This window comes from Nelusetta ayraudi, unplaced genomic scaffold, assembly GCF_046127955.1.
Source record: "Nelusetta ayraudi isolate G7.1 ecotype Tasmania unplaced genomic scaffold, CSIRO-AGI_Nayr_v1 ptg000106l, whole genome shotgun sequence".
Taxonomy (NCBI): Eukaryota; Metazoa; Chordata; class Actinopteri; order Tetraodontiformes; family Monacanthidae; genus Nelusetta; species Nelusetta ayraudi.
Window position 1 is genome coordinate 525738 of NW_027466156.1, and position 26171 is coordinate 551908.

The 26171-nt window shown below is 47.1% G+C and overlaps 1 long non-coding RNA gene across 1 annotated transcript in view; it reads left to right on the forward strand.

The window, feature by feature from the left end:
• The window catches only part of LOC142903175 (uncharacterized), a 52107-nt gene that overhangs the window by 25747 nt on the left and 189 nt on the right, over positions 1–26171 (forward strand). Inside the window, exon 2 of the long non-coding RNA XR_012929202.1 lies at positions 24928–25035. This is a non-coding gene — a long non-coding RNA (uncharacterized LOC142903175). The remainder of the gene's footprint in view (positions 1–24927; positions 25036–26171) is intronic.

Sequence of the window (26171 nt, forward strand, 5' to 3'; positions counted from 1 at the left end):
CCCCCTTTACAGTTCAGAGGTGTGTCGACACATCTTGTCCCTGAGAATGTTGTCCCCTCTATCTGCGCCCCCGCTGTTGCCCTCACTTTCCCACACCACAAATGTTTTGTCTCCCCCGAAACTCAACAACAAGTTCAGTTTCTCATAAACAGCGGCTGAGTTCCAAAAATCACAGATTTCCAAACCCATCAGGGGGAGGGTTTGGGGGGGGAGTTGATGCTGACCGACTGTGAATAACTCTGGTTAACCTTGGCGTTGGACGCCGCTGACGCTCATTTGAAAAAAAAAAAAAAAAAAAGACGTTTCCCATGAGGAGGAAAGCTGGATGAGAGACAGATGAAATCCAGGAGTCAGACATATGAACCGTCCAGCTATTGACTACCCGTCACTGTCAATTACTCTCAAACGCTAACTTGTATGTTTTCTTCCCTCTCTTCCATCATCCCATCATCTCTTGTTTAGTCCATTGCTGACCATTTTCTCCACCCCCCTCCCTGATTCCATGTTCCTATTGTCTTCACGCCCTCGTTGACGTACCCTTTCTGTTCACCCATTCGTTTCACTCTGGCAGCGTAACGTGAGGACGACCGCAGCAAAATATTATGACTTATTGAAAAATGTCTAAATAATTTTGAAGAGACGGCAGATGGAGGCGGGGGATGGGGGGGTAGGGGGTTTCCAAAATCCATTTTTTTTTTAACATCTGGAACCATCTGGTCGTAAAAAAGGCCATTTAGAGAAAAATAATAATACATTTAAAAGTTGATTGGGTGACAGGAGTGTCACGTTGCGTTTAAAGTGTCACATTTAGCAAAAAAAAAAAAAAAATAGATTGCAGCAACGCAGCCGCAGTTTTAGCAGAAGGAATCATTTTGTTTGATGAATATTAAATACGCACAATGTGGGAAAACTAAATAATTCCCCAGTTCTATTATTCAGCAGCGCCATCCCTGGTAACGGAACTACCTAAATATTTGTGTCAGTTTGGAACGGAAAAGTGAGAAATACGTCCTTTTTTTCTCAGACTTCATTGGACAAAACCTACAAATACAAAAACAAGGAGGAGATCACGTCAGGGGATCTTTGCTTTGGCTCGTCATCGCGAAGTCTCGGACTTTCCCCTTTAAACACGTCACTTAGTTACTTCCCAGTTTTCCGGCTCTTTATGTGGCTGCAGTGAACCCCACGACCTCTTAGGCCTCGGCCCTAAGGCCGGAAAGTGGTTGGGGTGGGGCGGGGCGGTGTGAGGGGGTCGAGAGGTCGGACTGGTCGAGCATTAAATGTCAAGGCTAATTCAAGGTCAAATAAATCTGACCTGATAATCATCTTCCTTTGCGTCGCCGTCCGCGCCTGGCTGCGTTTAACGAGGGCCGGCGAGCCTGGCCAGACCCCCGTCAAAGGGGCTTTTATTGTTCCTCTGAAAACTCTGTTTGGAGAGCGGAAGGAGGGGAAAGAAAAAAAAAAAACAGGAGTGAGAACTTCAGAGGGTCGTCTGCAGGAATCATTCTCAGAGGAAGCAGATAGCTGGAAGCTGTTCGGATCCTGGGAAACATTTATTTATTTCGTGCCAAAACGTTTGACAGCAAACACATAAAACTCCATAAACCATTAGTTTAGCCTACCGAATTTTCAGGAATATTTCTTTTCTTTTTCAGATAGACCTTTTTTCATTTTATATCTTCAGGCTCTTTTTTTTTAATGAACATCCAAACTGATTTACTCGAGTTTCGTGGACAAATTTTGTAATTCGATGTGACAAATTTGGGCCTTGCACTCTTTGTGTTCCCCCTACTGTGGGCGGCGCCAGGGGCGTTTCCGAGTGTGTGTGTGTTGGGGGGGGCTGGGGTGGCCTGGATTTGATTTCACAGCATTTCAACAACCCACTTGAATCTGCATTCTGACAGCGTACTGACAGGGTTAGAACTGAAAGGCTACTCATTAGCTCGACGGCTGATTAGCACCTTCTTCTAGCCGCCGCCGCTTCTACTAGCGCTCTGCTCTCTGCTCTCCGCTGTGCTCTGCCCGCCGTTTCCTTTCAACAGCACAACACAAGCGGCCTGGCCGAAAACCTTTTGCGACTGGCGGTGTCAGGTTGGTCACTCGGGGTCGGGTCGGGTGAGGGCACCTTGTCTCCGTTCACCCGTCTTGCCGATAAAGGGGGCCTGGCCGTGTAAAAGGAGAAAGGCTATCAGATGGTTGTGCCCAGCCACCGTGGTAGAAGTCAAGCGCCTTCTGAAAAGCCTCCGTCCTCGGCGGGAGAGAGACCCGCTGAACAGGGGGCAGAGATGGCCTTTTAAAAGAGACCCCACATTACAGCTCTGAGCGTCTATCGCCCGCAGATACGCCCTCCCTTTTTCCCCCTCCTTTTCCTTCTGCGTTTGTCTCACTTTCAGCCACTTTTTTTTCGAGGCCACGCTGGGCCCTGCCGTGCACAAGCTTGTCAGCCGCTCAATAGCTTTTTTGTCCGCGGCCCGGGACTTGAACAAGATAGGCCGGCCTTTTGACTCCTCTCCTCTCGTCTCTCCCTGGATAAATATTTCACCTGTCACATAGCCCGCAGGGCACGAACGCTCTTGTTGCCGCAGGGGAGAAAAACTTCCTCCGTTTTCTTAACAAAAAAAAGTGGGGGGGTTGAGGTAACATAAGGCGAGAGGAGACAGAGGCGAAAAAGAAGAAGAAGAAGAGGAAGGGGAAGGAGTGGTGCTGCTGGGGGTTATTCAAGTTCGGAAAGTCTCCATTCTTTTCCTTTTCATCCAGAGATGTACATGCTGCAATTTGCATAGCCTTTCATTCACTTTCTCGGCCTCGGGAAAAAAAAAAAGTGGCTGCGCTCGAGGTGAATCCATTGTGAAGCCAGCTCCGACTTAAAACGGGCCCGCCTGCACAAAGCTGCCCCCTTTGAGGCCCGCTTCCCTAATGAGTGATGGCATAAAAGGACGGAGGCATCACTTTATCTTTTTTTTTCTCCTCTTTTTTTGGGGTTGTTTGTTTGTTTTGCTGCGGATGAAAAGCTTTGATATTTTTTCAAAGCGCGCACATCAATAATCCCCCCACCTCCCCTCCTCCCCGTCCCCCCCACTTCTCTCATCGACGCAGTAAATGGGGGCAAAAAAACAAAGTTCTCCCAGAACAAAAAAAAAAAAAAAAAAAAAAAAAAGAGGTGCAAAGAGCCCCCACATTCTGGATGGCGGCAGGCGGGTGGGGGGGTAATGCCAGAGTTTGATGTGCAAAGACTCTGGTGACACGCGGCTCCGTCTTGAAAGGGTTTCCCAGGTGCCCTCGCCTGCACTACAGAAAGGACTTTGCATCAAAGAGACGAGTCGCTCGGATCCGGGAGCATCCCAGGTTATGACGCCCCTCCGAACGTCTGCTGCTGCTGCTGTTGCTGCTCATCCCCCTCCTCCTGCCTCAATCACATTTACTCCTTGTACTTACTTGCACCCGTCCGTGCGAGCTATCTTTCGGCTAGATTGTTTTGCTGTTTGACCTGAAGTGACCCCTGCGGTGTCACTTTATTTCATTTATTTCTTAATGCTTCATTAAAGGTGTAACGTTTTTAAGGAAGCCTAGTATTTAGGAAGCCCGTCTGACAGCATGTTTGGTATTTAAGCCACTGTCAGGTGGGTTTCCTTAAAAATGGCAGTCCATGATGGCAGCTTAGACCAGGACCCTTATTGCTCTATGTACAGTATATTCTTATATGTATGAGAACCATTCTAAAAGTAGGAAAGCCAAATTACATTCATTGTACTGCGAGTATACACCTTTATGAATGTGTTTATGGGCAGCATGTTCAGCTTTTACCCATGCAAAAATTATAAATCAAGCCAAATTTTACACACTGGACCTTTAAATGACAAAGCGTCATGAAATTGTGTTGTTTGTTGTTTATTGTTTCTATTTTCCAGAGGAAGTGCCACTATGTCGCTAACGCAAGTTTTGGTGTTAGCGCCACAGTCTCGGTGCACGAGCAAGACGCGGTCGAACCCGTCAAACGATTCCAAAGCAGCTGCTGATCACAGGTGCTAGAAGTGCTAACTGGAGTTCGCAAACAAGCTGAGGCCTGCTAAGGGGAAAAGGAAATGACTCTTTGATTTTAGATGTTTTTTTCACCTCCTGTGGGTATTTTAACAGTTGCAAGGGGGAAAAAAAACAAGTTGGAGGCTGATGCAAGAATCAGCCTCCAACTTTTCTCCTACTTGTCTTTGTCTGGCTGACAGCAGCGCTCCAACGTCACCTCTCTCTCACTCTTTTTCTTCCTCTCTTCCCTTTTCCGTGTATATAAATGAAATCCGGCTGCTAACTCTATTTTTGTTACTCCTTGACCTTTTTTTGAAGTTTGAAGCGTTGCAGTCCTGAATGTCTCCACGGCAGCAGAAACAGCTGCGGCTGAGTGGCTCCGACTCCGACTATGACTCCACCCCTGCTTCCAGGTTCCAGAGCAGCAGCAGCAGCAGCAGCAGCAGCTGCGGCCGTGACTCACTCGCTGTTTTATTGGAACATTTTCGCGCATTTACATTTCCGTCACTCAGCTGATGTTGTTACAGCGGCCCGGCGCCTTTTCCCAGATTGGGGGGCCGTTAACCGCGGCCGGCTCTCAGCGCCCCCCCGACAATAGAACCCCCGACTATGATTGATGAATACTGTAAGTGCGGCGGAGCCATTCCCAAGCCCGATGTGCTGGGATTCATTTAGCCCATTGTCTCCGGCCAGACCGGAGGCCCGTGTGAATGGGGACCTGATTAATAATGTTTGTGAAGGACGCTCTAAAGAGGGGTTACTCAGGTCCCCCTTTGCATGCTTGGAGGGACATTTAACAGCTTGAATTATACATAAATTATGTACACCCACCGCTCGGTGGTTTTTTGCTCGACGCCGTCTGTGCGGGGAGCAATCCGTCTGCAAACTGTTTGAAAAGACAGATGAGTTTGTTTTCACGCTCAAGAATCATTTGATTTGTGACGGGGTTTGGTGAAGTTTGTTCTGATCGGCGGCACCTCTGTCCTCTTAAAAAAAAAAAAAAAGGGGGTCTCACGCAGTGTCCTCATTCCTCGACTGTCCCGCGGAGCAACGTGTCCTGCAAGAGAACATTTTGCCATTTATTTGCGCTGACCGGAGAAAAATGCTGAGAAATAAACATGTCAGAGGAGATTTATCCCCACATATGCGGTCAACCTTTCAGGGACGCGATTGAATGGGGGGGTCTGTTGCATTCCTTAGCTCGCCGCCTTTCCAGGTAGCTGCGTGTAAAGGCCTGGAACTCCCTGAGGAAGAAAAATCTTTGCTTCTTATTTTTATTTTTTGTTACTGGGAAGAGTGAAATGAAACCCGAAAAATCGTTTATGAATCCTGCAGAAGTGGGTTTGACTTTTTTTTTTTCAGGAAGTTTCAAGAACTCTCATTCTTGTGTTCAGCTCCCTGTTGGCAGCAATCAGCATGGACTTGAAGGCCTCGGCGCTGACAAACAAACAGCAGCACAGTGGCGGTCAACCGCATTCAAGTCAGCGGCGCAGGTCTCGGATCAGTCAGTACCAAAACAACAGCAGTAGGTTTGGTGGGTGTTTTCATCCCGGGGAGCTGGGAGCTCATGTTTTCCGTTCACAGCGACAGGACAAACGCCCACCTTCATGAGACATTTAATGACTTTTTTGCCCTGACGTTTGTCCGAAAACATTTGTCATGGGCGCGTGTTCAAAATGCAATACTTGAAGATCGAGTGCAGGAGGAAGGTTTCTGTCCTTTCTTTTTTTCTTTTTTTTTTGTGGTGCCTTTAAGAGTGGGAGACACACGCAGCAGCGCAGGAAAATGTAAGTCTTGCTCTGGTTCGCAGACGCAGCTACTTGTGCAGCCCTGGACCTTTGACCTTTCAGTAGATAAGGCCACTTAAAGAGAAAACCCTGGCTTTAGACGATAGGCGTCTAACCAGCAGCCTCCTGCCTAAAAGATTGAATGAATTCCTCTGTGATGGAAACTGTTGGGAGCTGGGAAATACCAACAGTAGGGCCTTGTTATTGTTGTACCAGACCTTCATTATTAGGTCACTGTGTGTCTCGACTTTATTTTACATTGATCTCACTTGGTCTTATTTGGTTTTTAGGAGTTTTGGTTTTTATCGCTGAGAAATTGCACTGAACAAACCTTGTTTTTCTTGTATGACAATGTTTTTGTACATTTTCATTTTTGAACTAAAAATAAGCATCACCAATATTTGAGCAACAGGTAGGTGACCGTATAACCCCAACAGCTCCGGGGCTGACTTTGGTATCCTGAACCGTGCAAACGGTCCAAATTCGCGGTTGATCCGTAGTGAGACGTTTAAGCCGAGGATTAGTAATCTGACTTCATCACCACCCAGGTTTTTGTTTGGAAAATAGTCTTTTGTTTCACGCCTCTGTTTTCTCTGTCCTGTTAAAAGCTGGGTGCCCCAGAGACCTCCGCAGGTAACCCCAACACCGCATTGGTCACGCAGGGTCGCATTTCATAATCATATGTGAAGGGAAAACAGCCCTTGCACAGATATCTGTCAGATGTGGGGACTCCCGGGAAACTGAACCTAGCCAAACATGTTGTAAAAGGCAGCAGAAAATAGGATCTTCTGATGATGATCTTGGAACATTGCGATGCCCCATAATTGCGTGTCGTCTGCAATGGTCTTGGAGGCAACAATTGGTTACCACATAGTGTGATTCAGACTTTTCCCAGGGTGTTAACATGAACCAATTTAATGTTCTTTTTTTGCCCCAGATAACAAAATCCGACACAAATAAAAATAAAAAACAAACCCAAAGATTTCCTCATGCGTAACATGCTAGGGACAGCAATTAAGTGGTCCGACCGTAAATTACACAACCAAAGAACAAAACTCCAACAAACATTCCCCCTCTATGACCACAGTCGTAGCACATCCTTTCAGATTTTGTGTGACAACGTGACCAGACCTTTCCCACAGACGTTTAAAACTCCTTTTTAATCAAGACCGTATGTGGTGTACAGTGACTTTGGTAAGATAGGAAAACAGCAAATAAATACCCATGATCCAGTGTTTGTTTTAATGGACTCCAAAATAATTTTGGGATTTTATTCGAGAAGCCACACTGGACAGAAAATCAAGTCGCTGTGGAAGTTACTGGGAAGTCAAAATTTTTAAAGGCCACTAGAATTTGAACTTTACAAAGTGGCTCATCAATTTTTTTTTTTTTTTTTTTTTTCTGCAGAAGTTCAACAACAGCTGGATGGAGCGTAAACACCAGCGCCTGTATGGTATCAATGTTGAAAGATGTTACTCTCCGTCTTGACTCAACCACTTAGGCGGAGCTTAACCCCATCAACCCTGAAGCTGCAGTTGAAAGGGGTTCCCTTTAAATCCCCGTTTGTGCCTCTGCCGTGTACCATATCGTCACCTTGGGCAGCTCGAATTCTGGGAGGAAAAAAAGCAACAACCAAACGTGCTATTAACGGATGCTCATCTGTACGTCAAAACAACAACTGTCTCTGCACCTCGGTCCTCTTCTGAAGGGAGAAACTGGAGCCTGGACGTTCAACAGAAACCCCAGTTATGAATGCTGCTGTCAACACCTCAGGGCTTAGAAATGGGAACTGGACCAGAAGGGCATGGATGTAGGGGAGGGGAGGATGGAGGCGGATGGACGGAGGAGGGGAAACCACCCAGGAATCAGGCAATCGTTCCAGATAGATCACAGCGGGGAGTGTCCATTTTGACAGTTGGGATGATACTGCGACGCTTCCTGCCTCCAGCAGGAAGCGTGCGCCACCTCGGTGGTGAGACGGAGGAACGAGCCATGGTACCGGCTCCTCCAGACGGACACCAATAGGGAGTTGTGATACATGGACTGAGACTCTCATAATTCTTACCACTGAGACGGACAGTCCAAATGTTAAAGTAGACTAATGCAAAAAGGATCCAAGAATCCATCAGCATCCAAGGCGGAAATAATTTAGGTACACTTTAAAGACTCAAGTGCCGGTAGAAACCAGTAGAAAAGCAGAGATTGTGACTGTTGATTTCTCGCAAAAGAAACTCTGAAAAAAATGGAATAGATATTGTGGACCTGCTATCACCTGCAAGCCAAGGTCTTAAACTGCCTCTGAGCAAAGCCAAGCATTTCATCATATTGGAGCGCTCAGGCTCTGTTTTAACATTTAGAAGAAATTCTTAGTATTGCGACAAAAGGGAATCAGCTCATGATTCCTGAGATGACCAATGATTCAGCCACAGCTTTAAAACAGGCAGTTCATTAGCAGAGACCGGGCAGAGAGTTTACTGCGGACGTCTTGTAAATAAGGATTCTGTCTTTTGTCTTCAACATCATCTGAGATGAATTTGGTATTTTATCAAATATCAGCAAAAGTCTCACAGATCTTCAGTGATAATTGAAAAATAATTCAGGACAAGTGGATGTGTGCATGTGACTGAAGCGCAGACACCTGAAATGCAGTGGGGCAAAAGGCATTTGGTTGGAAGTCATAAAAAACCCTCCGAAACACGAGCTGAAAGAAGCTGAGAGGAATATCTTGAGAATGAATCAAATCCCCCTTAAAGCTCTGGACGGATGGATAAACAGACGGAGGAGTGATGGAGCCGTCTTCACACATGGTTTACATCAACGTCACGTTGCACCTGATGGCCTCCGTCCAGCATCATTTCTCGGCAGCCGATGCATTTTGACTGGACCTGGTTCGGAGAGGCTGATCTCGGCCGGCCTGCAGGCTCCCCAGTCGACCCCTCCGCCCAGGGGAGAGGAGCGGGGGGAGGAGGCATGCACCATGCTGCGCTGTGGAGAAAGACCCTGAGGGGTCCTGTCACCCACCCCTCTTCCAACCCCCCCACCCCGTGTCCCAGTAATCCCTCACCCACAGCCCCCACCGCAGCTGGTCTGAAAACATTGTCCTCCACTGGCGCATCGTCCAGCACTGCGACCGTAATGATATGAAAATCTCATTTATTGGACGTGAAAGACATTGAGCCCGCTGTGTGGTTCGTGGGGTTCCCATTAGTGCGGAACAGTGGCTGTGTTTTGCGAGGGTGCAAGTCTTCTGAATGGAATCTGCCGCGATGTGGGCCGTTCCAATTAAGGGGAGTGCATTAGCATAATGTTGTTGTTTTTGTTGTAATATCACATCTTCTTATGTTGGTGCTGGTGTCATGCTAGGTCCTTATTTTTGTCTCAGTCCTGGCGCTAAAACAGTCCCCTCGCATCAAAATGATTTTATTCAGATTGAGTAAATGCTCCAAACGTGAACATAGCAACTGTTGAGTGCGGATGCTCGACCCCCTGAACGCTTAACTTTCTGCCCAAGGATAGGTCTGCTGATCATTGAAAAGGATTTGGGACGACCTCCCATAATTTCATAAACACAACCCACAGGCGGATATCCCACCAAATAGTGGAGCGATGATTACGACCACAAACTGTTGCTCTACTTACAATAATTGCCATTGTTTTGGGGAATTCGTAGCTCTCCAGAGACGTTTTGCACTCCAGTTGAGGCTTCTTGACCATGAAGACTTGGATCAGTGCCTCTAATCCAGTGCGCTCGGGGTTTTCAAAGCTCCAGTTGCTTCCGCTAGATCAGGCCAGCATGCGTCCTTCATTAGGATATGTGCACTTTAAGTCAAGTGATATAATGGGGAGTAATTGTACGTCTGTCTGTGCAATTTGCTGGCATTAATCCAGGTCTCTGAGTTCAGACTTTCTGCTACTTGACAGAGGAATTTTTTTTATCTCCATAACCTTGTCTTTCAACTGCATTTAACGTGAGTCCATAGTGTTTGTCAACTTATACATGCCGCTCAAGAGACGTGGGGTTAATGCAAAGTGACATGTGTTTCATATTTTGGTGAAGCAGTGAACATATAGTGTGTATAGTGCGAAAGGTGGAATCTGTTCTTTTGGCTTGTGTTTGCGTTTAACCAGTCTCGTACCATTACAGCGCGGCTGCAAACGGACAACCTCCCGCTGCGCGCTAGCCCTCTTCAAAATTCGACTCTACAATTGGAAAACTATTTGTTTCTTTGTAGTGGATCCCCGCCTGGATTTGATGAAATGGTCATCTTGAAACACTTTTCTCGAAAAACCATTGACAAAGGTTGTAAATTCTATCAACAAATCACAGCATCTCTGTCGTTATCCGACACTTTCTGTTCCGGTTTGAGCATTGGTGTTTTTGTTTTTTAAACTGTGATCACTCACAGGATGGAAAAAAGCACTGCAGCAATTTCTAAATACATATTTTACAAGAACTTGGAACTTAAGTAATTGTTTATAGCTCTCAATATGGTACTGATTTACCACAGAAGTGGGAGCGTTCCGGGCCCAGAAAGTGGGAGAACCTCCCGTGCACACGTGTTTACTTTGACCTTAATTTAAAGGCTTGAAAAGATCTTCTACCATCAAACTGCTGCGGTCCGTTTCTTCTGCTCTTGTTTTGGTGTCAGCCTCCGTAGCTCAACTGACTCATTACATTTGCCTTGAGAGGAGGCCCTTCGGCGGAGAGGGCGAGGATGGTGAGCGGTGCGGAGAGGAAGGGGGTGGGGCTCTGGGAGGGCAGAGCTGGTGGTTAGTGGCACTTCATTCATCTGGCTCCAGGCCTGCTTTTGTCTCCGTGGCAGGTGCTTCTAATCCCGCTGTCAGAATAGGGCAGGACAAGATGTTTGGACAAGCCTGTGCTTAGCAGCCCCTGTTCCATGCTAAGACCCTCCCCCAACTCCACCCAACCAGCCGCCCCCAAACCCTGGTCCCAAACATATGATTTGATCCATACCTCGTGGAGGAGGAGGAGGAGAAGGAGGAGGAAGAGGATTGTCCCAAATGAGTTTTCACGCTGTCGCACTTGTGAGTCCTATTCATGTGTTACGACAGAAAAAATCAGCTTCAGCATAAACACGAGAAGCAAACGATGAGAAGATGAACCACTTTGACTCTGATGCAATTTTAATATCAGACTTGCGGATGAGTCATCTTTGTAGGGTTAATAAATGATGGGATGCGTCATTTGTTGAGGCATTCAACAAATGCAATTTTCAAAAGTCAATTTTGGCACTGCCAAAAAAGAAACTGCTTTGACAAGTCATTCAAACCTGTAAAAGTTGGCTGGTTCACGTAGATTCTAGGAATATATGCCATTGCGTACGTAAACCAACCCACTGATGGTTAGCCAATCACAAGCAAGCAGGACAGGATTCTCCTGGTAAATTTGTGGAATTCGTAACGACTCATCACTTCCAGTAAAAGGCAAAAAACCTTCCTCATCATGGTGAACAACTCATCATCACATCTTTTTGCTTTGCGTCCTTAATTAACCCAAATGGGATCCGACGGCCATTAGAGAGAGCCTTTTGCACCCGAGAACCAGGAACACAGGACAAAGAGGACAGGAAGTGATGTCAAAGAAGAAGAAGGGTACTAATAAGATGACAGCAAACCAACACCTTTCCGCCTCTGATTTACACAGCAAAACATATTTGTTCATGTTGGACCTGAATCTGTCAGGTAAAAAAATAACAGAAAAGAAAACCCAATAACACACATCTTGCCTGAGTCAGAAGAACCAAGGCACACAGTTTGCTGGCTTTGGACAATTGCTTCCTTTCCCTTTCAACCTTCCCTCGGGCTTCATCTCCTCAGCACGTCCATATCCAAAGAGCACCACGGACCACTGACAAGCAAAAAAACCTGATTGTTTGAGATGGAGTAGTGGAGTGAAAAAGCTTGATTCCCCTCATCAGGGCACTTTCACCTCCCCTCAAATGTTGTTCCGACTGAATGTAGCCTTGTTGTTCCTGCTAATAATAATGCCATTGATTTTGCCCCCGGGGGTCAAGCCGTGACCCCCTAAACTGGCCCCCCTTTTGTTGGGCCACCATAGCCTTCTTAATCTGCCGCTCCGGCACGATCCCATCCCGATCCCAGAGGTCAGGAGGAGACTGAGAGGATGCGTAGGTTGTTGCGGGGAAAAAAAAATCTGCAGGAAGGTTTTTCTTTTCTCAGCGTTAACCTGGTTTCCTGCTGCCGACGGTGGTCTATTTTTGGGGGGAGAAGGAGCCGCTGCTTTATTTTGGATTCCTGGTGGCCCGGCTGCTCAGCCTGAGGTCTCCGATAACCCAATTTGAGTTGACTTTGCCCGTTCAGGGAGAGCCGTGGCCTGGGGCTACGCGCTGTGATAATTCAAGTAATACAATGAAGTCAAACATAGCCCACACTGTCACGCACACACATGATCACACCCTGCTAATTTAGTCCACGCTTAAAAGGCTCCACTGTGGTGTTCCGGGATCAATAGTGGAGAGGATGTCAGGTTTAATCCGGACCGGTTGGAATGACGGAGGTTCGCTCCTTGTTATGTGCTTTCCTTTACACCTCGTTGCTTTCAGTATCTGTGATGATGCTTGGTGAAGTAAACATCATCACATCACATCTTCTCTCCATCTCAAACCAGGCCTAAACGTTTGCTTTAGAGATTAGATTTGAAGTAAATATCACTCATTTGTCCTGAATGGTGTACCGTCATGTCTTCCCATCAACGCCCCTCACATTGACCTGCTTCTCACAGAAACCACAGTTCATACAGGCTCAAGAAAAACGGAACAAATCCACAATTGTGACAATTCAGTTTTTATCAAGACTTTCATACATAAAATGTATGAAAGTCTTGATAGGAAGCATATCAAAGCAAAGCTTTACTTTAACCCAGTCAATTTAAGTTTACAAAACAAAAACTGGACATTTGTAATAAGGATGCAATGGTTTGTATCAATTCAACAGTGTTGGCCAACCAACGACAATCTGGTCCTTCAAGACATTGTTTTCTCCAGCTGATCAGCTTTAGAGTGAAAAGCAGTCATATTGTGTAACGCCGCACCATTTGCTCACTCTGACCCCAATAATTCACTAACGACGTGTCCTATATCTAAAGAGTGTCGTTCCAAAAGGGAACCAAGCCCAACAAATACATCTTCTTGCCTGGAGATTTTTTGCTCATAAATGTTTTTCTGTTAACAAGCACATTGTGGATCTGCAGTCCTCAATTAGACACAGTGCTAAACATCACTCCCTGGCATTACTGAGTTATAACCTGTGGGAGGCCCGAAAAAAATGGTGAAATGTTCTTGGGCATGATGATGAATAGCATTTCCACATTTAATTAGCCGCCCGTCTGTCAGATGGGGGCTTGTTGAGGAGTCTCAGAGGGTTTGAGAAATGACTCATCAAAATATCAACAGGGAAAATGTTGTAACCCCCATGGCGGTTGAAAACTCGTTAAAATCGACCATGCAGTTGACAGAAGATGAGTTTAGAGGTCAAAGGAAATAACTCAGCAGAGAGACCTTGAGTTGAGCTGTTTTCCAGAAAAACTTCCCGCCCCTTTTATCAGCGCGCCGGTCCGCGCGCACTTATCCCACTGTTTGTGACGCAGCAACTGTGTCGTAATGGGTAATATCTTGATTAATGGTGGCGGGGGACCCCGGTTCCCCGCGTGCTGCGTGTGTCCTGATCTGTTGGAGGCAGGGGGTGGACTCGCGGCAGCGGTTTTACTGGGAATTTGATGCTTTATTGACGGGCTGAGATGTCGCTCGCTCAGAGCAATAAGCCATTGTTTGACTTGGCACGGCTCGGGGCACCCCAGGGTCCGTGCCATGAAAAGCTTTCTGTTAGATGCCCCCAGTGCTCATTGTTAAATGGGGGATAGAAGGGGGAGGGGGAAAAAATTGTCCCCCCTAGAAAAAAAAAATTAGCATAGAAGAATCCAAAATGCATAATGTTCTGCAAATGACAGCTGCTTAGCTGAAACAAAGGAAGCAAAATGGCTTTTGGTTGCGCTGCACTTGTTATGGTAATGAACCCCCCCTGCCTGCCCTCATGGGTAACGCCGCACAAATCACAGATTCCCTTTTTTTCCTCTATTGTTATCCTTTTTTTTACTGTCTCTTCCACAAAAAAGTTTCCTCCCTAGAAAATAAACACAATTTTTTCGGTTTTGTTAGCCACAAACCCAATTTACGCAGCAAAAAGAACAACAACAAAAAAGTGTGTTTGCAAAACACTCTGAACTGGTTTCAGCAAACACAAGTCTTCACTCACCCCGGCTTTGTAAAATCACTTCGACTGTACCTTTTTTTCCCTTTTTTTTTTACTTCTCGCCCAACCAGTGTGTGTAAACTTTGACTTCCTTAGAAAACCTTTGCCTCGGAGGAAAAAGACCCCAGCTCGTCTCCCACCAGGGCTGCTGCTGGTATTTAGTATGCTAATGTATTCTCTCTGCTAATTCAGTGCCGGGTGCTGAGAAACGACTACCCCCCCCCCCCCCAAAAAAAAGGGCGAGTAAGCAGTGAAAGGGATTGGGTTTCAGCGGTGCTGTGCACCGCCTAATGACCTGCAGATTAATCATGGGACACGTGGAGCCGGGCCGGCGTTAGCGCCGCCGCAAGGACGCAAAAGAAAATGACGGTGCTGGACTTACTGTTCAATCGCTCACCGCCCGGAGCCGTGAAAGCCGCACAATCTGCACTTATCGTTTTGGCAATTCTTTAAGTTCTCAATTCGCCGTTCCAACACAGAAGTCTGATTTCACTCGTGCTGACGCTAGCTCGCTGCAGAAGGTCCTGGAGCTCCTGGAAGTTCTGAGCTCCTCTGTTTCCTATTAGCGCAGACAGCTGCTAAAGCGCTTTTAGCGCAGAACAGACATCAGTCTGAGACGTTTTCCATGGCTTTTTTTTTTCCAGTGTCCAGATACCAGATAAATGGTAAGCAAAGCAAAGTACGAGTGAGGGTTTAAAACTTGTAGCCGCGAGCGGATATTGAGAGCCGATGACGCCAGTGAGGACTTGGAGAGTCAGCAGATACAGACACAGGGTAGTTACAGTTGGATTGTTTGGCGGCGTTGGAAAAAAAAAAACGTTTCCACACACGGGAAATGTCCTCCAGATGGGAGGAGATGGGATCGGTGTGAATCCGAGCCGACGTGGAAAAAGGCAGGACCGGCACCTGTCTCGGCGAGGTGACGTCAGCCGGCGTCCTCCGTCGCCCCCAGAGGAGGAGGAGGAAGAGGAGCAGAGGGAGGAGGAGGAGGAAGAAAAACATCCCCGGGCCAGCCCTGCATTAAAAGCCGGAGGTGTGACGTCAGAGAGGGATTGAAAGCACCACGTAAATAATGGATGCAGCCACTCGACAGCCGGCTCCAGTTTCCATTGTCTCCAAAAAAAAACTTGGGACTCGACTTTTGCTGCTTCTGTTTTCGCTTTCTTTCTTTTTTTCATTAACATTTTTATTGGTGTACAGAAAAAGAGCAAGAAAAATCACAGAACAATACGTGAGACAAAAAAACAAACTGTAGCGGCCATACTATAACAATGAAAACTGAAATTAGACCACATTAAACCTCATTTACAAGTTGAGTTTCAATCGTCAACAAATCCTCCGTCCGAAAAAAAAAAACAATCCGGCAAAACACTTTTGAAACATCTAACAAAGTTTGAGTGAAATGACGACAATATCAGCGGCCAAAAAATACATAAAATGACGGCGTTTGCGCTGGGAGCTGGATGTGCTGATTCCGGGTCCTCCTGACTCCACATAAAGGCGGACGGATCTCTGTGGAAACACGGTGGCCGGCTGGCTTGGTTTTTTCTTGCCACGTTCACAATGTGTCTTTATGGCCGTTTAGGGCCTGTTGCTCGGTGCTGAAAGAGACGGGCAGCGCCGTTCCTCCAGGCTCGCTCTCTCTCTCTTTCTCTCTCTCTCTTTCCCTCTCTCTCTCTCTCTCTCTCTCTCTCTCTCTCTCTTGCTCTTTGAGCATTAAGCTGCTGTGGCACGCCCACCGCGGCCCATTGTGGGCCAAGTTTGGGGAGCGGGGGGGAGGTAGAGGGGGCGCTTGGTATTCCCGGCACAGAGCGCCTCTAAACTTTGGCCTGGGCTGTGTGCGCTAGGAAGCCGGCCCACTGCCACTCCGATTCTCTCCCCTCGCCTTGCCGACTCAATCTCGCACCCTCGCCGCTGCCGCCGTTCCCGCCGCCGTTGCTGCCCCGCCCCCTCCCAGACGGACGGTGCTCCCCATCAGCGTGGAGACATCTTGTTCTCATTACGTTGAAACATGGGGGGGGGGGGACCCGAGCGCCTCCAAACATCTCGACTACTGTACACACATACACGCACGAACGCACACACACACACAAAACCCCCAACTAGCTGTCCTTAACCCAACTAGAGAAAAAAAAAAGTTCCTCGCAACCCGTCGGAGGCATCTCACCTGCTCTTCGCTCAATTCTTCCCTTTCGCAATATTATTCATTTTTTTCTCCTTGTGTTCCCTTTGTGTATGCTTATGCATTTATAGATTTTTGCACACGTTTGATATGTTACATTTGACATGTGCGTGAGAGAGGGGAAGGGGTAGGAGGTGAGGGGGGAGAGTTCACAGGAATCTATCCTGAATTTCTGTAAATATCCTGATTTGCAATTATCATAATAAATACATATGGAAAAAAAATGTATGTTCTCTTTCATATCGGCGGAGGCAGCTGGTTTGTGTCCCAGCTCTTATTAGCAGGCTGCTGTGAGAGAGTGAGAAAGAGGCCTCCCACTGCTGCTGCTGCTTGCTGCTGCTGCACCGCTGGCCGAGTCACCCCTGATGTGATTTATTCCCTCCACACGGGAACCCGACCAGAGTGTTTGCACTGGAGGTCCAGAGGTCTCGAAAGACCGGCCTTCAAGAGAGAGGAGTGGGTGGGTGGGATGGGGGGTGGCATGTTTGCATGCCTTTAAATGAAGAGTTGAGCTTCCAAGTGGTGCAGGTACATTCCAGAGAGAATCTCTCGCGTCCAGCCGGAAAATACTTCCAGTTTGAGTTGGTTCAGAAGGTTAAGTTGCATTTTAAACCTTCAAAATTGAATAATATCTCTTCTGCTCTGGATCCTTGTGCCGTGGGGTGAAGTGAAGTACCAAGTTTGTCCCAACTAGCAATTTTTCTTGTTGGTCAGCCCCCCCTCGCCCTTTTCCCCCAGCTCTTTTATGTTGGTTTTTTGCCCCATAAACTTCACTGCAGAGGAACAAAACCCCCTCCGAGGCCAATTAATCTCCTCTCAGACAGAAAGTGTCGGTGTTAAGAAACAGATGAGTTGAGGTGAAGCGGCTGGTGAGCGACAGAGCAAAGTGCCAATGAAGACGTCGGCAGAGGAGCCTCGTCAAGGGGTGTCGTGTCCCGGAGAACGTCGGCCCCCACGTCATGACGGGTCTGCACACGCTGGAGGGGAGAGCGAGAGAGAGAGAGAGAGAGAGAAAGAGAAAGAGAGAGAGGGAAAGAAAAGAAAAGAAAAGCAAAATCTGTGCAGGTCTTGATCCTCTGGCAAACACGAAAGCGCCGGGATTTGTTGTAAATCCAGTGAAAAACAGTTTTTCTGATTAAAAGTTGGAACCGCAGACAAAGCTACCTTTCAACCATTGAAAAAAAGGACCCTTTGACATCAGTAGGCAAAGTGTTACCACTGGCAGATGTCATCATGAGAACAACCAAGCAACTTTTCTCGAGTGATTTGTTAAATTGCTCAGGTAAATCACTTTTCTTCTTCTCCTTCGTTTTTTTATTTCTGTTTTGTTTTTCAAAAAAAGTGTGAATTCAAGCAGCAGAGTGTTTGATGTGGCCACCTGCGGCCTCCTCCAGAGGTGAACTCCAGCCTCTCTGCCAACATTTCTTCTTTCTGAGGATTTTGTCGCGGCAAGAGGGGCCAAACAACAGCAAGACTGTGTCACTGTTTGGATTCATGTGAAATATTTTGAGCACCAACAAACTTGTTTTATATGTTTTTTGTAGTCAGGGCTTCCGAATTGGGCTAAATGCTGGATGTGGTGTCGGCCCTTCCACGACAAAGAATATATGCATTTGTACGAAGCAGCTACTGCGACAGCTGCTTTTTTTTCATTTTTTCTTTAAGCGTGCGTCTGGTTCTCATCCACCCCCCACCCCCCACTCCCTGGTTAGGATGAATGAGTGAGTTAAAAATGCTGCTGAATCACGTTTGGCTAAAGGGAGGTGGAGGGGGGGTGGGTTCTAGCTTCCTTCCCTTCATTCATCCCAGCCGGCGGGGACCCGGCGCTCCGACAGGTCCCGAGTGACGGAAGGATGGACGGACGGACAGACGGTGCCCGAAGGCAGAGACACACAGCCTGGGGTTTGTTCAGTCCGCTGCCGCTCTGTTTGGTCCCACCGCGGGAGGGGGCAGGGGGGTGGAGGTGGGGGGGCACCAGGGGCCCCCTCTGTCACCTTCCACAGCGCCGCAACAAATCTCCCAATTGTGCCCCCCCACCAGCCCCCTCAGCACTCCCCCAGCGCCCAGCAGAAACAGACCACATGATTCTTATCAGGCCGCCTTTAAAGTAAATATACACCCCGACCATATATTACCATAAATTATCTCAGTATTGGGCTGTTGGTGATTAGAGCTAAATGGTTTATCCGTCAAAACGCCGGCTACCCCGTGTGTGTGTGTGTGTGTGTGTGTGTGTGTGTGTGTCTGCGGGCGTGTGTGGGTCCTTGCCAATATTTATTCTAGTTGCCTTCCAATGAGATCTCTGAGGTCTGGGCGCGATCTCTGTGAGCACAAGCTGGGAGTGATGTCATCCAGCAGTAAGCTCCCTTTAATAGCTGCTTTCTTGAAACGGTGCCATCTCTTCCCGAGAATACTGCCGCTGTGTGTGTGTGTGTGTGTGTGTGTGTGTGTGTGTGTGTGTGTGTGTGTGTGTGTGAGTGTGTGTGTGCGCGCGCGCGCGTTCGTGCGTGTGAGAGAGGCCCTTCTTTATTTTCAACACATGTTAGCACGTGCTATTACCAGGTCAGTCGGCGCCGTTAGGAAAAAATTACCCCGAATCAAGCGAGGTTAAATTAAACTGGCTGGATGTTGGCACGGTTGTTTTTTGGTTGTTATTGTATTTTTGTTTTTTTCTTAAATGTTAATTGATCGTCTGCTGCTTCTTGTCTGCACCGCCATCATTGCCGCCTGTAATTTGCAGCGTTAAGACGACCGTGACACACAAGCGAGCGTTTTTTTTCCCTAAAGAGACGGGTTGTTGACCTCGGTGTGATGTATTCACAGACGCTAATTAACTAAGATGAAAACAAAGGCCAAAGTTTTGGTACGCAACATTTTGGGGGAAACACAGTGACTCAAGTGGAAGTTTTTTTGTGGTTGTCAAGGTCAAACATTGACTTCATTCTCCCTCTCAGTGTAATGAGGCGAGTCCGTAAGAAGCGATTAGCAAGAGAAATTTTACCATTTAGGACGTCAATTTTATGAGACGCATTAAGGACTTTGTTTACGACCAAAGGGAACATGTTAAGATGCTGTTTATGGAAGCATAAACAAATCATTTTAAATTCAACGAAAGGCCACCTCCATTTCTTTTTCCCCTTAATCTTTTGTTGTGTGCTTTATTGTTAGTCATAAAGAGAGTCCAATTATTTTTCAATTTTGGAAACAACAGAAAAATGTAACCTTGAAGTTCACCTAGAAGGCAAATGTTTGGCTGCTGCGTCTGAACGGAGGCTCTCGGCCGTTGCACCTGTTGTTTCATCAAGAGTATTTTTCCAAATGAATGGTGTTTTCAAGTGAGCGGGCAGTCGACCAGAAGCCCTCATGACTCTGACAATTCCTGGAAAAACAAGCGAGCCCATAAATCTTTCAGCTCTCTTGCTCTCGCCGTCCGGAGCTCCGGGGGGTTGTGGGGTGACTCTCTGCGGATAATCTCCAAAGTGTGCGGCTGCAAAGAAAATGATTCAGCGCCAAAATCCACGCTTAAGATGATAATGGCGTTTTGTACTTGTGCGCAAATTCATCTAAGCCTCTTAATTATGAGTTGTACAATCTCGAGGGCCCGCGCCTTCTTAACCGGTGAAGTCACTCGCACCGGGAGATTAGCCGACTGGGAGGCTGGGGCTCGGCACTGACCCGTGATGCGAGGTCTGCCTGGGACGCCTCCACTCGCAACACGGGCTTCAGGAAATCAGACGAAACTCAACACAGTGTAAGCCAAACCAGGTGTGAGGGACGGCAAAACAAAGTGCAGTCCGCCTGCCCGCCTACTCAACACCGCCACCTCCTCGGATGTTAATGAGATTATGGCAGCCGGTCCTCGCGCAAGCGAGCGGGCGGTCGCTAAGAAATGCAGCGAGTACTCGGCGTGCAGGGCGCCGGCAGGAACTCTGCTTCCCTGCCTCTGACAGGTTGACGTGGAGGAGGGCTGACGAGAAACAAACAGCCGCTTGACATTTGTGAGCAGGGCGGACACGGCGAGGGAGGAGCGGCGGTTGGCGGTTGGAGATTCACCTTGACTTCTTGTGGGCTGAGTTTTGGGGTCATTGAGGACATTTTAATAACCAGAGATGTTTTTGTTTCTTTTGATATCTACAAGTGCATGAGGTTCAACCAAAACCTGTCAATCCACAAGTCCTGATTAAATTTGTATTTGTTTAGCCACAGTTTGTATGTACACATCTATATATTTATAGCTTTTAGACTAACTAAGTCCTTGTTGAATCAAAGTGAACAGTCTCATACCAACCAACCTGTTTTCCAATACGTGAGCCTGTCAAGATCAGACTCGTGAGGCGGCGAGTCCTGTCTTGGAGAATCTGGACCTCCGGCTACAGCAGTTCTCCTCACATCCGTCATTTTTACATTTCGAAAGGCAGCCCTGCTTGCGCAGAACTCCTCCTCACTCCTGGGGTGTACCTGATAAAGTGTGGTAGGCTGGGATCCCGTCCGGAATATATACCCGGACCTGACATATGTACTTGTGGAACCTAGAAGAGAGCTCAGTTAGCCTGGGATGATGTTTCACAGGTCTGCGAGTTCACAAATCAAAGTTGGCACACTGAAAAAAGCAGCCATCGATATGAACCACACTTTGATTTGGTTGAAGATCCAACTGGGAGATCCAGATTCCAGCCTGAGTTAGCGACAACAACACTCCAGTGTGTTGCCTCTCGCCACAAGCCCTTCCCAGTGCCGCCAATTCATCAGAGCGGCGTGACACAAGGACTGCAGCCCCCTCAATGTCAAGGCAATCAGGGACTCAATCAGAGCCGCCGAGCACAGTGGGAACCACACTCCCAACACATGTGCACAGGAGTACCCTGAGGGCCCCAAATCTGCAGAACTAATGAGAGAGAATATATGTGCCCCACAAGTATGTGCCCTAGAGAGACTCAGCGGCAGCTCTGGGACCCAGCACCCTTAGAGAGATCCTGAGTGGGGGTGGCGGGAGAGAAGGAAATCAGAGTTTAACCCCTTACTGAGGCAGCGGAGGCCTGGAAACCAGCAAGGACGCAAAACTTTGGGTCCATGAGGCAGATGACAGGAAGGCAGGGATTCGTAGGGTGGGGGGCGCTTACTTCTCCATGGGAAAATTTATGGGTGCCTCATTTGAGTGACACTTCTTAAATAATATTGACGTAAGCCTGGAGAGACACGTGGCCTGATTTGGATAATGGATGTGCTTCTTCTTCTTCTTCTTCTTCTTTTTGAGCCCCCCACCACCCCCGATTTCCTGTAAATTACCATTGAATGGAAAACATTTGGCGGAAGGACAATGCCTAATTGGGAGTTGCAAAGAAAAAAAGAAAGGCAAAACTGTCCCCCTATTGTGCCTTTTTGCAACTTGCTTTGTCCTACTTTTCTCGGGTGGCGAGCGCAATGACGACAATGTCCAAAAAAATTTGAGAGAGAGAAGAATGAACGAAAGAAAGAATAGAGGACAGCGAGCTGCTGATTGGAAGGTTTCGAACCTTGGAGGGGGGGCAGGGGTTTGGTGGTCAGGGTTGGATAATGTACAGTGTGTTGTTCTTAACAAAGTCATCAGGCCGAGTCTTGATGCTCTAATGCCTCTGGTATGCCTCTGCCTGACCCAGAAACAGGGACAAGCATCAGGCTTAATCAGGCAACAAAAATGGCAGCTTGCTCACTGTACACTTATGAATGCGGCTCTTATTATTAGAGGTGGCCCTGGTAGGGGATGGCGGGGGAGTGGGGCGGGGGGCTAGTGGGCGGGAGTCTCTTAAACGGTTCTTTTACCATTAAATTAGAACCGTCTCATGAATAGTCATGAGTCCAACACGTCATTTCTGCTGAACCCTCAGTGATATGAATATTCTGATGAGGCCTGGGCCACAGCCAGTCCCTCCTTCTTCTTCTTCTTCTTCTTCTTCTTCTTCTTCCTCCTCCTCTTCCGCTTTCCCCTCTTCATGAATATTGATGAAGCTTGTCTAACAGCGGTGAACACGTCGCGCGGGCCATTTGGACTCAGTGATCCAGTAGCGGCACCGGCTTAGCCAACCATCTGGAGCGTTTATGGAGCACAATATGCCCGGGTCACCCCCTACGATACCGAAAAAAAGACGAGGAAGCCGACATCTTTAAATTCCTTCATCTTTAAACTGCAGACCTCCGCCAGCCTGCCAGGGGGTTTGTCAGCTGACCGGCCAATCCGTTTACAGTCGAAAATGCGAAGCGAAGCCAATCTCTGAAATGGTCCTCTTCAATATGGGCCTCCTCAATTTGGGTATCCTCTACTTGTCCCATGTCACAAACTGTTTATCGGTTCCTCTGATCCGAAACAGAAGAAGTTCTTGCAACCACCGGTTGGATTTGAGGCCTCTCATAGACTCACTTTTGTTTGGTTCTTTAGCGGTGGAACATGGTGACACACTTCACAGAAGCAGTGATTTTAAAACCCTGTTGTTACAACAGCCGGCAAAATAATCTTCTGGCTGATTTTGTTTGTAACAATTATAGTTGCAAGACTTTTTGTGTTTATCCGTTTGGGGTTGGAGTCCACTACAACCTCAGACTGATCCCGGATGGTCCCCCTCATTGTTGTGATCCTGCCACGGCGGCCCGTTTCCCTCTGATGTGGGGATGTTTGGCCTGTGACTCAACTCCACCTTATCGTCCCAGAATATCTCCAGGATCCACAAGTGTTTTCGGGCGGGGCGCCACCGTCCCGGAGACATGCGACGGTGCAGCCAGAGTGGGATTCCTGCAGTGTGAGTCAGTAGTCGGGAGGCGTCTGAACAACAACAGGAGGCACAAAGCCACTCGGGGATCCACCCGCCGCTTTTCCATGCATCTGAATCAACACATGATGGGCCTGAGAGCTAACCGTCGCATCTTCCATTCGTCTGACTTCCTCTTCAGTGTCATCCCTGCCACGTCGCCAAGTCTGGTTTTGTTTTTTTCTAACCAAAAGGAATGTTGGAGGGAAATATTCTCCCAATTATTAGAGTTTTTAGCTGAGTTTCGCTGCCAATAGTTTTGTTTCTGGTCCCTGGTCGCCGCTCTGCACACTCTGTTCCCTTGTTTAATGCAGATTTGATCTTTAATGAGCCCTGAATGTGCAATCCGGGGGTGGGAAGATGCTTGTGTAAAAAATGTCATCAGTTGATCACAGTTTTTTAACGAGCCACAAAGGCAGCAATGCAGCAATTTAGCGCAGGTTACTTGGGGCCAACAAGCTTCATGTGAGAAGAATTATATGATATCCATTTTGCTATACGTGTGTGTGTGTGTGTGTGTGTGTGTGTGTGTGTGTGTGTGTGTGTGTGTGTCATCTCAAAATTACTTTGGCACATTTAAATCAGCGTTTATAGTTCATAGTTATTCTGCAGTGTTCAGCTGGACTGCTTTCCAACCTCTTTTTACAGATCCTGGCAGAAATATTCATTTTATTAGTTTTAAGGGAAGATGAATTACTATGGTTAGATAGTCAGCACAAGCAAGTTCCTCTTTTCTAACTCGTAAACCTGCACCCCGGAGGCATTGGATAAAAGCAGAAATCGATAAATGAATGGGTGAATAAAAGTCAAGAATTCCCAGTTAAATTTTGTTGCCCGACCCTGCTGGAACTGTTTCAACACCAGCAGGGTGGCTGAGGTGAATGTCTATTGAAGCTGCAGATGCGGAGACTAAATCTGGGATGTAACGTGCATATTTTGATAAGTTGCACTGGAACATTCCACTCATTCTCCAGTATAAATAGATGAAAATGAGCGCCGACGCCCCGCCGATCACTCCTCTCATCAGCCCCCCTCTTCACCCATCTTCTTCTGCAGCTGCGTGGCCTTTCCGCTGCTGCGTCTCGTGCTCGCTTAAGATCACGTCGGTGCTACCGGGCTTCTTTTCACAGCGTTATTTTTTTTCACTGGCCTGAAATGAAATCCGTTGATCTTCTAGAGACTTTTCTCCTCAAAAAATAATGCAAGATCAGCATTAGCTTTTACAAGAGATGGAAAAACCACCCAGACACTTGGCCGAGCAATGCCGTAGTCTGACAGTAATCCAGCATAAGCCGAGGCAGCGCAGTGATGGTTGTTGGAAAGTTTTGTTGCGACGTCGGAGGAGGAGAAAGGTTGGAAGCAATAAACAGCGAAAATGAAGATAATAATAAATGCTCTGTGAAGTGGAGCTGGGTAAAGCTGCGTTTGGCTTTGCTCGATGGGGAAAAACGAGCATCTTAGCTTCCATTACTGGGCAGGCAACAGAAAAATAAGTCAGTTTGAAGAATGAGTTAAAGTCAGACTTTGTCCTAAATTCATCACAATTAATCCATCACTCGTTGGGAGCAAAGAACGTCAACTTTTTGGGGGATCCAGGCCCCAAAATTGTTGGCGCCTCCCACTGGCACTGACTTTTGGACACATCTCAGCCTTGAGTCTTGACCTGACACTGACATTTTTATCTTGTTTTCATAGAAACACGAATACTCTGTGTATCTGAATACGAGCCATTTATAGTGTGTTTGTTGTTGGCTGTCAAGTAACTGCCTTTTTTAATGAAAGTATGTTCTTTAGGCCTGCTGCCGTTTAGTCAATAATTATGTCAACTGCTCTTCTTCTCTGTCTGTTTTTTATATTCGCACCATTTCAGCAACAGCGAGCGTGCCGTCCAGGTCTAATTTGAAGAGGGGAATTACACTCCAGTGAGACAGCAGCTCCTGTTCCACTGCTATTTCAAAATCCTCCCTCCAGGCGACAGGTAACGCCTCCCGTCACACACACACACACACACACACACACACACACACACATACACACACTGTAAAGAGGCAGAGATAAAAAAAAAAAAAAAAAGCAGTTTTGATGGATGATTCCTCACCACTCCCACTTCTGGAACAAATTAGACCTGCTCCTGATGCACCACAAATCAGAGCTCACCGCACTCTGTCAGAGCGCACGACTTCAACTTCCCGACCGCGTGTTTTTCGCTTTAATTAAGCGTGTGTCACGTTGCCGAACCCTCGGGGGTGGCTCGATTCATTAGCATTCCTGGGCTTTTGTGGCTGGGCGGAGGGGTTACAAATGGCCGACAACATGATAAAACGGCTCCTGCGTGTCACCTGGCAGCGCCACAAAATCTCCCAGATAATTGAGAAACCCTTGGCTAAATTCCCCTTCGGCCGCCTGCTGTTTTCACAAACACCTCTGGAATTTCCTCGAAGAATGCCCGAGACTTAGCGGACACTCTTTGTTTTGTCATCCCACCTGTTTTTATGAGACTGTCACTAACCGCAGCTAACAGCAGCTGTTGCGCTGGGGGCTGCAATGGCCCCCCACGGCCACAAGATGGCCTCCAGGAAAACACAACTTGTTTACCAACATTTTCATTCTCTCTCCAAATATTTAATGCTTCCTAATTTTTGAGCCTGTCATTTATTTATTTTTTATCAAGAGCTGTAGTTCATCAAGGTTAGGAGGTTCTTTTATGCTTTTCTTTGATTAATTTGATTCATCTTAATTATAAACTTTAGCTAGCAAGCATACAGAATACTCCAGTTAACAGAATCAAAAAAATCAAAAATTTTCTTGAACAATTCTTCTTGCCAGCTTTTTGTCATTCTCATCATTAGTTTAGGTGGTTATTTATTTATTTTTTGCGTTAAACTTTGTTTCGTCTTTGCTGAGGTATCAAGGCTTGCTAGCCCGTTGCTTATGCTGATGATCTGAGTCTGGCTGCTCGTTAAGGTTACACTTGCACCCCCACGTCAAGCTAAATGTATTCAGTTCAACATTTTCTCCAAATCGTTGTCCACATGCTAATTTGTCAAAAAGTTTTTACTTCCGCAATATTAATTATGTATATTAGCATGCTAATCTTTGCTAAATCACGCAATG